Here is a 14,289-nt window from a genome sequence, read left to right as displayed (position 1 = left end):
AAACTGAACTGGACCAGCCATATAAATACTGTGGCTACCAGCACAGGTCAGAGACTGGGAGTGGACCAGGACAGACTGTTGGTGATGGTGACCCCCAGGACTTGGAAATATATCGGCCGTTCCTTCACCGTCGCTGGGTCAGAATCCTGGAACTCCCTCCCTAACAGCACTGTGGGTGTACCTACACCAAAAGGACGGCAGTGGTTCAAGAAGGCAGCTCACCGCCACCTTCTCGAGTGCAACTAGACTGGGCAATAAGCAGTGGCCTAGCCAGCGAAGCCCACATCGCATGAAATAATTAAAAAACTTAAATTAATGCATTTGAGAAAAGAATTCTGTGAATTTTAAACTTGCCTTTGTTCCTTGTATAGTGAAGATCTCTTTCTCTGCTCTCCTTTTTCTATCCCCGCCTGTCTGTTTCCCGCTCCTCTTGCTTTTTTCGCAGAGAATGGCCACAACGGGGAACGCATTACCACAAAGTGTGTTTGGGATAAATGGGGGAGATTTAAGAGGAGGTTTGATAAGTACATGAGGGAGAGAGCAATAGGAGAAAATGATCTGGGTGGGTGGAGCCCAGACCATGTGTGTGAAATGGCCTGTTTACACTGTGTAACAGTGTTGAGTAGGAAAATAACACAAATCAACACTTTGTGTGCTGATAAGCTATATATTAAATAATCAGTGTTTAATGTGGTTTGAAGATTATAAAAGCTTGTGGTGTATAAGATAAGCTTTAGTTTGTATCTGTGTGTTCACCGGTCCTTATCATTATCATGGTTTGGAAGTTATAAATCAACTGATAAACAAACCAAAGGTCAGTAAGCAGCAGTCAAAGGGAAATATATGTTTAATTAAGATTGCTGCTGTACATCTATTAGAGTTAATCAGTGAATGATAATTTGTGACGGTATCATTGAGTCTTCAGACCGTACCTCTCCGAGCGTTGGATGTTCTGCAGCTGGGAGCAATATTGGATAATCTTATGTTTTTAAAAATAAATTTAGAGTACCCAATTCATTTTTTCCAATTAAGGGGCAATTTGGCGTGGCCAATCCACCTAGCCTGCACATCTTTGGGTTGTGGGGGTGAAACCCACGCGGACACGGGGAGAATGTGCAAACTCCACACGGACAGTGACCCAGAGCTGGGATCGAACCTGGGACCTCGACGCCGTAAGGCAGCAGTGCTAACCACTTATGTTTTTTTGGACCTGGGACCTTCCCCATGCTCAGCCAGTGCTCAGGTAGACACAGGAGGTGTGGAACATCGCAGCTGATCTTTCACGGCTGTCTCTGCCGAGCTAATGAGAAAACATGGATCCTGCGATCCCCCAATACTCTGACTTCTAAAATCAGGCCGGGCCAAGCAAAACATACAATACATAACGCTAGCCTGCGCGAAATTGAGTTCTGCTGCCTGTATCTTAACTCGCACCCAATCCCATACACCTTGCAGCCTGTGCTTTTTTTTATTGTATTTTATTCCAAACTTATTCAAACAGTTACAAAACATAGACAATCCGGGAAACATACTCTCCATCACACAATTCTGCAGTTGATACAGAATTTCCCAATGTTTGCCCCACACCCCCTCCCCCTTACCTCTTCCCCCCTCCCTCACTCCCCCCACGATGACCAGCTCCTCAAACATGGTCACGAACAGCCCCTACCTTGCCTCAAAGCCCTCCACTAATCCCCTCAGTTCATATTTACTCTTTTCCAAACTGAAAAAAATCACACAAGTCTCCCAGCCAGGCCACCACCCCCAGTGGTGGTGCCGACAGCCATTCCAACAAGATCCGGGCAACTAGAGAGGCGAAGGCCACAACATCGGCCTTCCTCCCCCTCCATCAGCTCCGACTTCGCTGATATCCCAAATATCGCCACCATAGCGTGCGGCCCGACCCCTTCACCCTGTGCTGACTGATCAACATTGGTTTCCAGTTAAGCAACGCCCACATCAGGAATCTAACTCCTGATCAGTATTGGCCACATAAACTTTATAAAGGCTCCCCCTGTTGATTTACTTGAAAGTTCTGCAGTTTCACTCCGCCCTCTCTCTGTTGCCCCCTTCAGCCACACAACCCACCCATTTGAAAGAGGGAAAACCTCAGAAGAGTATTGGGACAGAGTGGGAAGCGGAACTCACTGGAGTGCTCTTTGGGCTTGATGGGCTGAATGGCTTCCATTCTGAGATTCTAATATAAATTGTGGTGGTTTACACTTGCTGTTCTGATGGCAGCACATTAGAACCACGGGATAGACTGAGAGGCCGGGCCTACCTCCTCTCAAAATGAGACAGCCTAGGTCCTGACCAATACCAGCTTCACATAGAACATAATCACTATCACATTGTCCGTGCGACCAATCTCTGTGCGCAAATTGGTTCTCGCGTTTCCCACTTGCAACAGTGACTTGGTTTTAAAAGTACTTCATTGGCTTTGGGACAACTTGAGGTCGTGAAAGGCGCTATAGCAAGGCAAGTCTTTGAGTATTCCAATGCTCCCCCGTATCTCAGTCAAAGGGAGAGAGGATCCCCTGAAATCATGAATGCTGCTCCCTGCTGAGTCATTCTTCCATAAACCTGATCTAACACTGACCCCTGGTGATCGTAATGTGGAAGTACAAGCCCCAAGAAACAAGATTGATGTTTACATAGAATCAATAAACATGATAAGCTTGTCTGACATTTGGTGTGTTTGAAATATTTATTGCTCTTGCTGTTGACTGTTCCTGTCAGGAGGTTTATTTTCCCTCCACCTCTAGCATTTATCTCTCAACGTTCAAAACACATTTTACCTGGTCACCTACCTCATTACTGTTTGTGAGATGTCTCGTGACTGCTCTGTTTGAGCCTACAACAGCGTTACTCTTTAAAATCAATTCATGCTGCAGATTGAGAGGGAGAAGCTGCAATCAGATGTAACGACATTACAATTAAATAAGGGTAACTACGAAGACATGAGGGAGGAGCTGGCCAGATTTGATTGGAAAAGGAGCCTAGCAGGGAAGACAGTGGAACAGCAATGGCTGGGGTTTTTGGGGGTTATTAGGGAGGCACAACAGAAATTCATCCCAAGGAGGAGGACAAGGCAACCATGGCTTACGAAGGAAGTTGAGGACAGCATAAAAGAAAAAGAAAAAGCATACAAACTGGCGAGGTTTAGTGGGAAGCCAGAGGATTGGGAAGCCTTTAAAAGCGAGCAGAGGACAACTAAAAAAGCAATAAGGGAGAAAAGATGAAATATGAGTGCAAGCTAGCTCATAATATAAAGGAAGATAAGAAGAGTTTTTTTTCAATATAAATAAGGTAAGAGAGGCAAAAATAGACATTGGACCACTGGAAAATGTGGCTGAAGAAGTAATAATAGGAAACAAAGAAATGGCAGATGAACTGAATAGTTACTTTGCACCAGTCTTCACGGTGGAAGACACCAGTGGGATGCCAGAGCTCCAGGAGAACCAGGGGTCAGAGATGAGTGCAGTGACCATCACTAAGGAGAAGATTCTGGGGAAACTGAAAGGTCTGAAGGTGGATACGTCACCTGGACCGGATGGACTACAGCCCAGGGTCCTAAAAGAGACAGCTGAGGAGATTGTGGTGGCATTAGTGATGATCTTTCAGGAATCACTGGAGGCAGGAAGGGCCCCAGAGGACTGGAAAGTGGCTAATGGAGCACCACTGTTTAAGAAGGGAGGGAGGCAGAAGACGGGAAATTATAGGCCGGTTAGCCTGACTTCGGTAATTGGTAAGATTTTAAAGTCCATTATTAAAGATGAGATTGCGAAGTACTTGGAAATGCATGGTAAAATAGGACTGAGTCAGCACGGCTTCGTCAAAGGGAGGTCGTGTCTGACAAATCTGTTTGAGTTCTTTGAGGAGGTAACAAGCAAGTTAGACAAAGGAGAACCAGTGGATGTGATTTATTTAAATTTCCAGAAGGCCTTTGACAAGGTGCCGCAGAGGAGACTGTTAAATGAGTTAAAAACCCATGGTGTCCAGGGTAAGATCCTGGCATGGATAGAGGATTGGCTGACTGGCAGAAGGCAGAGAGTGGGGATCAAGGGGTCTTTTTCAGGATGGCAGCCGGTGACTAGTGCTGTGCCTCAGGGGTCTGTGATGGGACCACAACTTTTCACAGTATACATTAATGATTTGGAAGAAGGTACTGAAGGCACTGTTGCTAAGTTTGCAGATAATACAAAGATCTGTAGAGGGACAGGTAGTATTGAGGAAGCGGGGGGTGGGGTGGGGGGGGGGGGGGGGCTGCTGTAGAAGGACTTGGACAGGCTAGGAGAGTGGGCAATGAAGTGGCAGATGAAATACAATGTGGAAAAGTGTGAGGTTATGCACTTTGGAAGGAGGAATTTAGGCATAGACTATTTTCTAAATGGGGAAATACTTAGGAAATCAGAAGCACAAAGGGACTTGGGAGTCCTTTTTCAAGATTCTTTTAAGGTTAACGTGCAGGTTCAGTCAGCAGTTAAGAAGGCAAATGCAATTTTAGCATTCGCGTCAAGAGGGCTAGAATACAAGACCAGGGATGTACTTCTGAGGCTATATAAGGCTCTGGTCAGACCCCATTTGGATAATTGTGAGCAGTTTTGGGCCCCGTATCTAAGGAATGATGTGCTGGCCTTGGAAAGGGTCAAGAGGAGGTTCACAAGAATGATCCCTGGAATGAAGAACTTGTCGTATGAGGAACGGTTGAGGACTCTGGGTCTGTACTTGTTGGGGTTTAGAAGGATGAGAGGGAATCTTATTGAAACTTACAGGATACCGCGAGGCCTGGATAGAGTGGACGTGGAGAGGATGTTTCCACTTGTCAGAAAAATTAGAAGCAGAGGACACCATCTCGGACGATCCTTTAAAACAGAGATAAGGAGGAATTTCTTCAGCCAGAGGGTGGTGAATCTGTGGAACTCTTTGCCGCAGAAGGCTGTGGAGGCCAAATCACTGAGCGTCTTTAAGACAGAGATAGATACGTTCTTGACTAATAAGGGGATCAGGCGTTATGGGGAGAAGGCAGGAGAATGGGATGATAAAAATATCAGCAATGATTGAAACGCGCAGCAGACTCGATGGGCCGAGTGGCCTAATTCTGCTCCTGTGTCTTATATCCTCGGTATATAGAAGATACTTTTAAAAAAATTCTGCTTTTGGTGGTGTTAGTTGAGGGATCAGGACTTTGGGGGGGACCTCCCCAGCTTTCAAAATAGAGTCAAGGGATCTTCTAGGCCAACCTGAGGGGGTAGACAGTGCCTCATTTTTAACACCTTATCTCTGTCAGGGTGCTGTCCTCTCAAAGTGGGAGGGCTTTAGAGGCAGGACTGGACAAGTTGAAGAAAATGTTAGGGAAGGATGTCAGAGGAGGATCAGGGAGAGTTACAGAATGAGCAAGAGGCGCCATAGAAATGCAAGTCTTTTCTTGTTCTATGATAATCTAGGCTGTGATTGGGGACATCACATGGCATCACCACAAGGCCACATCAGGAATCCAACTCCTGATCAGTATTGGCAACAGAAACCTTATAAAGGCCCCCCTGGTGAATTAGGCCAGGGTGTTTCTCGAGAATCACTTCATTCAATCTTGTCCCATCCCAATAGCGTACAAGCTGAGATGCCTACGAGGCTTAGCCAGGATCTGCATGTATGAAGGTTACAGACGCATCGTTTTAATAAACTTAATTAACATTAAACCACAGGGCAGGGATTACAGAAGTAAAAGGAGCTTTCAGTTGAGAAGAAAAGCCTGACGTTCATGTATCACACAGCCAACTGTCCACAGGAGACAGGACGTTATTTCAGAAGTACATCTCACGATGCTAACTGAAAAAACATTTTTTCCTCTTATATTTCAATCTGCCTCCCTGCTCAGTACAAAGAAAACTCTCCCAATGCTTCACCGCAGAGGTGTGAGTCACCAATCCTGATTCTATTTCTTGTCTGACGCCCATATTCCTAATTTATATTCCTAACCGATGATTTTGTAATTCATTCTTGGAAGGTGGGTGTTCCTGGCAAGGCCACCATTTTTTTATCCATCACTTGTTGTCCTGAGGAAGATAGCGGCTTCATGAATCGTCTCAGTGCCTTGTAAGGTGTAGGTACACGCACAGCGCGGTTAGAGAGGGAGTGCCAGGATTTTGACCCAGGATATTCCCGAGTCAGGATGGTGAGTTTGGGTCGCGGGTTTGGGACTTGTTGTCGAAGGAGCCTTGACGAGTTGCTGGGGATCAAGAGCTGCTTTTGTTAATTGACTCCCTAGGGGTGGTGAGACCAGTCACAATGCCAGCTCTTTGTCATACTGCTGACTATGGGATCTTGCTGTGTGTAAACCATCTGCCACTTTCCCTACATCACAACAGTAACCGCACTTCAAAAAGCACTTCATTGGCTGTGAGGAGCTTTGGGAAATCCTGAAATCACGAGAAGTATTCACTACCTTTTAAATAGTTCACTGTGGTAGTATGTATTAGGGGTAGTATGGTACCTGTGATGCCGAGAGGCTATTGGTAGACAGACACTGGGTCCTGATTGGATCTGCCGCCTGCTGGCTCCACCCAGTAAGGCGGAGTATAAGATCCCGGGTTCTCCCAGCAGCCGCATTCCGTAACTGAGCTGCTGGGGAACAAGTCTTGCTTAATAAAGCCTCGATTAACTTAATCACTTCTCGACTCATGAGTAATTGGTTGCGCCACAATTTATTAAGCAGACTTAAAAAGACTATGGAGCTCCGGTTCGCCCCGGAGTGTCTGCGAATCAGCCCCCATGCAGCAAACTCAGCGGCCGTATTTAAACACTCGGCCATCTGTAAAAGCTGCGGCAAAAAGGGGCACTACTCAGCGGTGTGCCAGTCCCGGGGGGTCGCCGCAATCTCCGAGTGAGAACGGGGACAGCAGACTCAACCCCCCCAACGATCCATGTGCGGCCAACGGGCGCCGCCATTTTGATCCCGGACGCCACGTGGGGAGGATGGGCGCCGCCATCTTGTGACCCCCCCGGCCACGTGCGATCCATGGGCGCGGCCATTTTGTCCGCCCCCGACCGCGTGCGATCCATGGACGCCGCCATCTTGGCTGATAGCCAAGGACCCCAGCATAGACGGCTCCACGGAGTCTGAAGAAAACGCCCCGATGCAGCAACCATGACTGGCTTCGGTGACTCTGGACCAGTCGCGGCCCCGGACGCTCCAAACGGCAATAACAACGGTGCTGGTCAACGGGTACGAGACGCCATGCCTGATCGACTCTGGGAGCACGGAAAGTTTTATCCATCCGGATACGGTAAGACGCTGTTTTCTTTCCATTCGTCCGAGCGCCCAAAATGTTTTCCTGGCAGCGGGATCCCATTCCGTAGAGATCAAAGGGTTCTGCTTCGCAAACCTAACAGTGCAAGGGAGGGAGTTTAAGAATTATCGGCTTTATGTCCTTCCCCACCTCTGCGCTCCCACTCTCCTAGGGTTAGATTTCCAATGTAACCTCCAGAGCCTAACATTCCAATTCGGCGGCCCTATACCCCCACTCACTATCTGCAGCCTCGTGGCCCTCAAGGTTGAACCGTCTTCCTCGTTTGCGAACCTCACCCCGGATTGCAAACACGTTGCCACTAGGAGCAGACGATACAGCGCCCAGGACCGGACGTTTATCCGGTCTGAAGTCCAGCGGCTGCTGAAGGAAGGCATAATCCAGGCCAGCAATAGTCCCTGGAGAGCCCAGGTGGTAGTTGTAAAGACCGGGGAGAAGCAGAGGATGGTCGTAGACTATAGTCAAACCATCAATCGGTACACGCAGCTAGATGCGTACCCTCTCCCCCGCATATCCGACAAGGTCAATCGGATTGCACAGTACAAGGTCTTTTCCACCGCGGACCTTAAGTCCGCCTACCACCAGCTTCCCATCCGCCTGAGTGACCGCAAGTGCATGGCCTTCGAGGCAGACGGGCAACTCTACCACTTTTTAAGGGTCCCATTTGGCGTCACGAACGGAGGCTCGGTCTTCCAACGGGAGATGGACCGAATGGTTGACCAGCAAGGTTTGCGGCCACGTTCCCATACCTCGACAATGTAACCGTCTGCGGCCATGACCAGCAGGACCACGACGCCAACTTCCGCAAATTCCTCCACACCGCTAACGCCCTGAACCTCACCTATAACGAGGAAAAATGTGTGTTTAGCACCAACCGTCTGGCCATCCTGGGATACGTAGTGCGTAATGGAGTGATAGGCCCCGACTCTGAAAGTATGCGCCCCCTGATGGAATTTCCCCTCCCCCACTGCTCCAAAGCCCTGAAACGCTGCCTGGGCTTCTTCTCGTATTACGCCCAGTGGGTTCCCCAATATGCAGACAAGGCCCGCCCGTTAATTCAGTCCACTACCTTCCCCCTGTCGACAGAGGCCCGCCAGGCCTTCAGCCGCATCAAAGTGGATATTGCAAAGGCCACGATGCACGCAATCGACGAGTCCCTCCCCTTCCAAGTCGAGAGCAACGCATCCGATGTAGCTCTGGCGGCCACTCTCAACCAAGCGGGCAGACCCGTGGCCTTTTTCTCCCGGACCCTCCATGCCTCAGAAATCCGCCACTCCTCAGTGGAAAAGGAAGCCCAAGCCACAGTGGAAGCTGTGCGACATTGGAGGCATTACCTGGCCGGCAGGAGATTCACTCTCTTCACTGACCAACGGTCGGTAGCCTTTATGTTCGATAATGCACAGCGGGGCAAAATCAAGAACGACAAGATCTTGAGGTGGAGGATCGAGCTCGCCACCTATAACTATGAGATCTTGTATCGTCCCGGAAAGCTGAACGAGCCGTCCGATGCCCTATCCCGCGGCACATGTGCCAACGCACAAGTAGACCGCCTCCACGCCCTCCATGAGGACCTCTGCCACCCGGGGGTCACTCGATTCTACCACTTTGTGAAGACCCGCAACCTCCCCTACTCGGTTGAGGAGGTCCGAACAGCCACCAGGAACTGCCAAATCTGCGCAGAGTGCAAGCCGCACTTTTTCAGGCCAGATAGAGCGCACCTGATAAAGGCTTACCGACCCTTTGAGCGCCTCAGTCTGGATTTCAAAGGCCCCCTCCCCTCCAGCGACCGCAACGCGTACTTCCTAAACGTGGTGGACGAATACTCCCGTTTCCCCTTCGCCATCCCCTGCCCCGACATGACCGCGGCCACAGTCATTAAAGCCCTCTGCACCATCTTTACACTGTTCGGTTTCCCCGCGTATATCCATAGCGATAGGGGGTCCTCCTTCATGAGCGACGAACTGCGTCAGTTCCTGCTCAGCAACGGCATTGCCTCGAGCAGGACGACCAGTTACAACTCCCGGGGGAACGGTCAGGTAGAGCGGGAGAACGGTACGGTCTGGAAGACCGTCCTAGTCCTACTGGCCCTACGGTCCAGAAGTCTCCCAGTTTCCCGTTGGCAGGAAGTCCTCCTGGATGCCCTCCACTCCATCCGGTCGCTGCTGTGTACCACCACTAATCAAACGCCTCACGAGCGCCTCCTTGTCTTCCCTAGGAAGTCCTCCTCCGGAACGTCGCTGCCGACCTGGCTGGCAGCCCCAGGACCCATCTTGCTCCGAAAGCATGTGCGGGCGCACAAATCGGACCCGTTGGTCGAGAGGGTTCACCTTCTCCATGCAAACCCTCAGTACGCCTACGTGGCGTACCCCGTCGGCCGACAGGACACGGTCTCCCTGCGGGACCTGGCACCCGCCGGAACCACACACACCCCCCCCAACACCAATCACCCCCTCCCTCCCGCCGGCGCACCCCACGGCCGCTCCCTTCCCGGGTGGATCGGTCCTCCTCCCGTGCCCGCCCAGGAGTAAGGAAACAGGAACAAACAGCGCAACGCTCCCAGAGACGACAGTGCCCGAGCCAGCACCTGCACCACCACCGGGGCTGACGTCCTGCTCGAGGCAATGCCCTTGTCGACGAGGACGACCAGGGCACCCACTCGACTCGTGGAATCCGTGTGACAAAACAAAAATCTGTAAATAATTCAGCCAAAACCTGTAACTAGTTAACTGTTGGGATCAATGCATAGCCGCTGTATGGAGGTAATTCCAGGACCAGCTTTGTAAACCCCTACCACCATGCGACTCACCACCCCGCCGGGTTCCTTTTTAACAAGGGATGAATGTGGTGGTATGTATTAGGGGTAGTACGGTACATGTGATGCCGAGAGGCTATTGGTAGACAGACACTGGGTCCTGATTGGATCTGCCGCCTGCTGGCTCCACCCAGGAAGGCGGAGTCTAAGAGCCCGGGTTCTCCCAGCAGCCGCATTCTGTAACAGAGCTGCTGGGGAACAAGTCTTGCTTAATAAAGCCTCGATTGACTTAATCACTTCTCGACTCATGAGTAATTGGTTGCGCCACATTCACTTTGGGACATTCCTCGCTGATTGCTGTTTAATCGGAAGGAATGAAGTTGGCAAGTGTCAAATCATGACCTCCGTGACCTACATGGGTTCAGACACCTGAGATTCGCTGAACGAACCCACTCACAACCTCTTCACTCTGATTGTAACCATTAGATCATCGTCAATATCGCTCATTCATTGTACCTGTAATTGGCGTAGACTCTGCAAGATCCCACATCTCGGAGTTAAGCCCCAGGAAGCTGCTTTGTTTCACCTTCTGAAATACCCAGATGGAGCTTCATCGCCAGGTTAAATAACCGGAAGACTGAGAGAATTCGCACCACCACAGATGCCATCACAGTCAGCAACCACCTCAGACAAGGAGAGAGACCCCACATTCTCCAGTTTAATCTACTGGAGGCCCAGTACATGTGTTAAGTGGTCAGAGATGATTCAGGGTTTTGTTTGGTACAATCAAACTTTGGCGATTACAGTTCAAGAGAAAGTTAGTCTTTGATCTCCCACTTTCTGATCGCAATTCAGTGAGACCTGTTGGAGAGTGAGTGTGTATGAGAGTGTGGATGTGTGAGTGTAAATGTGCAAGTGCATACTTGTGAGAGTTTTATTTATGGTTGTAGGTGTGTGAATGAGTAATTGTGTACGCGTGAGAATGTACATGCGTGTGTGCAGTGAGAGTGTGCATGCGTGAGTGTGTGTGAGAATGAGTGTGTGTGTGTGTGCCAGAATACGAGTGTGTGTGTGTGCATGAGTGCATGTGAGTGTGTGCGTGTGAGAGAGTGCATGTTTATATGTGTGAAAGGTTATTTATGCAGGCCCCCCCGTCTCAACCTTGCCCCCCGCCTGAGATGTGGTGATCCTCAGGTGAAATCACCAGCAGTCAGCTCTCCCCCTCAAAGGGGAAAGCAGTCGATGGTCACCTGGGACTATGGCGACCTTACCTTACCTGCATGTGTTTGGTGTGTGCGTGTGAAAGTGTGCATGTGTGTGTGTACATGCGTATGTCAGTGAGCATGTGTGAGTGTGTGTGCTTTTGTTAGTTTGTGTGTGAGTGAGTGTGTCAATGTGAGTGGGTGAGTGTGAGTAAGTGAGTGAGTTTGTGTGTGTATGAATGCGAGTGAGTGTGTGTATGAGTGTGTTTTTTAAATTCATTTATGGGATGTGGGCGTCGCTGGTTAGCTCAGCATTTATTGGCAATCCCTAATTGCCCTTCAGAAGGCGGTGATCAGCTGCCTTCTTAAACCGCTGCAGTCCCTGAGGTGTAGGTACACCCCCAGTGCTGTTGGGGAGGGAGTTCCAGGATGTTGCCCCAGCGACAGTGAAGGAACGGCGATATATTTCCAAGTGAGGATGGTGAGTGACTTGGAGGGGAAACTCGAGATGGTGAGGTTCCCAGGTATCTGCTGCTCTTGTCCTTCTAAATGGTAGCAGTCGTGGGTTTGGAAGGAACCTTGGTGAGTTACTACAGTGAATCTTAATAATAATAATAATAATAATAATCACTTATTGTCACAAGTAGGCTTCAATGAAGTTACTGTGAATAGCCCCTAGTCGCCACATTCTGGCGCCTGTTCGGGCGGCCGGTACGGGAATTGAACCCGCGCTGCTCGGCTTGTTCTGCATTACAAGCCAGCTGGTTAGCCCACTGTGCTAAACCAGCCCCTAAAACCATCTTGTAGATGGTACACACGGCTGCCACTGTTCATCTGTTGTGAAGGGTTTGAATGTTTGTGGGAGGAGGAGCAATCAAGCGGGGCCGCTTTGTCCTTAATGATGTCAAGCTTCTCGAGTGTTGTTGGGGCTGCGCTCATCCAGGCAAGTGGAGATTATTCCATTACACTCCTGACTTGTGCCTTGTAGATGGTGGACAGGCTCTGGGGGGTCAGGAGGTGAGTTACTCACCACAGGATTCCCAGCCTTTGACCTGCCCTGGTAGCCACAGTATTAATATGGTTAGTCCAGTTCAGTTTCTGATCAATGGTAACCCCCAGAATGTTGTTTGTGGGGGATCCAGCAATGGTAATGCCGTTAAATGTCATGGGGCAATGATTCGATCCTCTCTTGTAGGAGATGGTTATTGCCTGGCACTTCTGTGGCAGAAATGCAACTTGCCACTTATCAGCCCAAGCCTGGATATTGTCTTGATCTTGCTGCATTTGGACATGGACTGCTTCATTATCTGAGGAGTTGCGAATGGTGCTGAATGCGAACATCCTCACTTCTGGTCTTATGATGGAAGGGGGGTCATTGATGAAGCAGCTGAAGATGGTTGGGCCATCTACCTTGAGGAACACTTGCAGCGATGTCCCAGGTCTGATATGATTGACTCCAAACACCACAACCATCTTCCTTTGTGCCAGGTATGACACCAAGCAGCAGACAGTTTCTCCCTGATTCCCATTGACTCCAGTTTTGCTAGAGCTCCTTGATACCATACTCTATCAAATGCTGTCTTCATGACTCTCACTTCACATCTGGCTTTCAGCTCTTTCATCCATGTTTGAACCAAGGCTGTAATGAGGTCAGGAGCTGATGACTCTGGTGGAACCCAAACTGTGTGTCAGTGAACAGGTTATTGCTGAGTAAGTGCCGCTTGATAGCTCTGTTTATGACCCCTTCCATCACTTTGCTGATGATGGAGAGTAGACTGGTACGGCAATGATTTGGTGGGTTGGATTTGTTCCGTTTTTTGTTTATAGTTCACACCTAGGCAATTTTCCACATTGCCGGGTAGATGCCAGTGTTGTAGCTGTACTGGAACAGCTTGGCTCGGGGTGCGGCAAGTTCTGGAGCACAAATCTTCAGTACTATTGGCAGAATATTGTCAGGATCCCTAGCCTTTGCAGTATACAATGCCTTCAGATGTTTCTTGATATCACGTGGAGTGAATCGAATTAGCTGAAGACTGACAGCTGTGATGCTGGGGACCTCCGGAGGAGACCGAGACGGATCATCCACTCGATACTTCTGGCTGGAGATTGTTGCGAATGCCTCAGCCTTGTTTTTTTGGACACATGTGTTGGGCTCCTCCTTCATTGCGGATGGGAATAATTGTGGAGCCTCCTCCTCCAGTGAGTTGTTTAATTGTCGACCACCATTCACAGCTGGATGTGGCAGGACTGCAGAACTTAGATCAGATGTGTTCGTTGTGGAATCACTTAGCTCTGTCTATCACTTGCTGCTTATGTTGTTTGGCACACAAGTAGTCCTGTGTTGTAGCTTCACCAGGTTGACATCTCATTTTGAGATATGCCTGGTGTTGCTCCTGGCACGCCCTCCTGCACTCTCCATTGAACCAGGGTTGACCCCCTGGCTGGGTGGTAATGGGGGAGTGGGGGATATGCCGGGCCAGGAGGTTACAGATTGTGGTTGAGTCCAATTCTGCTGCTGCTGAAGGGCCCACAGCGCCTCCTGGCTGCCCAGACTTGAGCTGCAAGATCTGTTTGAAGTCTATCCCATTTAGCACAGTCGATTGCCACACAACATGATGGAGGGTACCCTCAATGTGAATACGGAATTTTGTCTCCACAAGAACTGTGTGGTGGTCGCTTCTACCAATACTATCACAGTAAGAAGTCTTACAACACCAGGTTAAAGCCCAACAGGTTTATTTTGAATCACGAGCTTTCAGAACATAGTTCCTTCACTCACCTGATGAAGGCGCTGCGCTCCGAAAGCTAGTGATTCGAAACAAACCTGTTGGACTTTAACCTGATGTTGTAAGACTTCTTACTGTGCCCACCCTAGTCCAACGCCGGCATCTCCACATCAATACTGTCATGGACAGTTGTGTCGGCAGGTTGGTGAGGATGAGGTCTTATTATTTCCCTCACCATCTGCTCAGTCCCAGTCTTGCAGTTATGTCCTTTAGGATCCAGCTAGCTTAGTCTGTAGTGGTAC

Source organism: Scyliorhinus torazame, chromosome 12 (assembly GCF_047496885.1).
Source record: "Scyliorhinus torazame isolate Kashiwa2021f chromosome 12, sScyTor2.1, whole genome shotgun sequence".
In the NCBI taxonomy this organism is placed as follows: domain Eukaryota; kingdom Metazoa; phylum Chordata; class Chondrichthyes; order Carcharhiniformes; family Scyliorhinidae; genus Scyliorhinus; species Scyliorhinus torazame.
Note: the sequence above shows the minus strand (reverse complement) of the source record.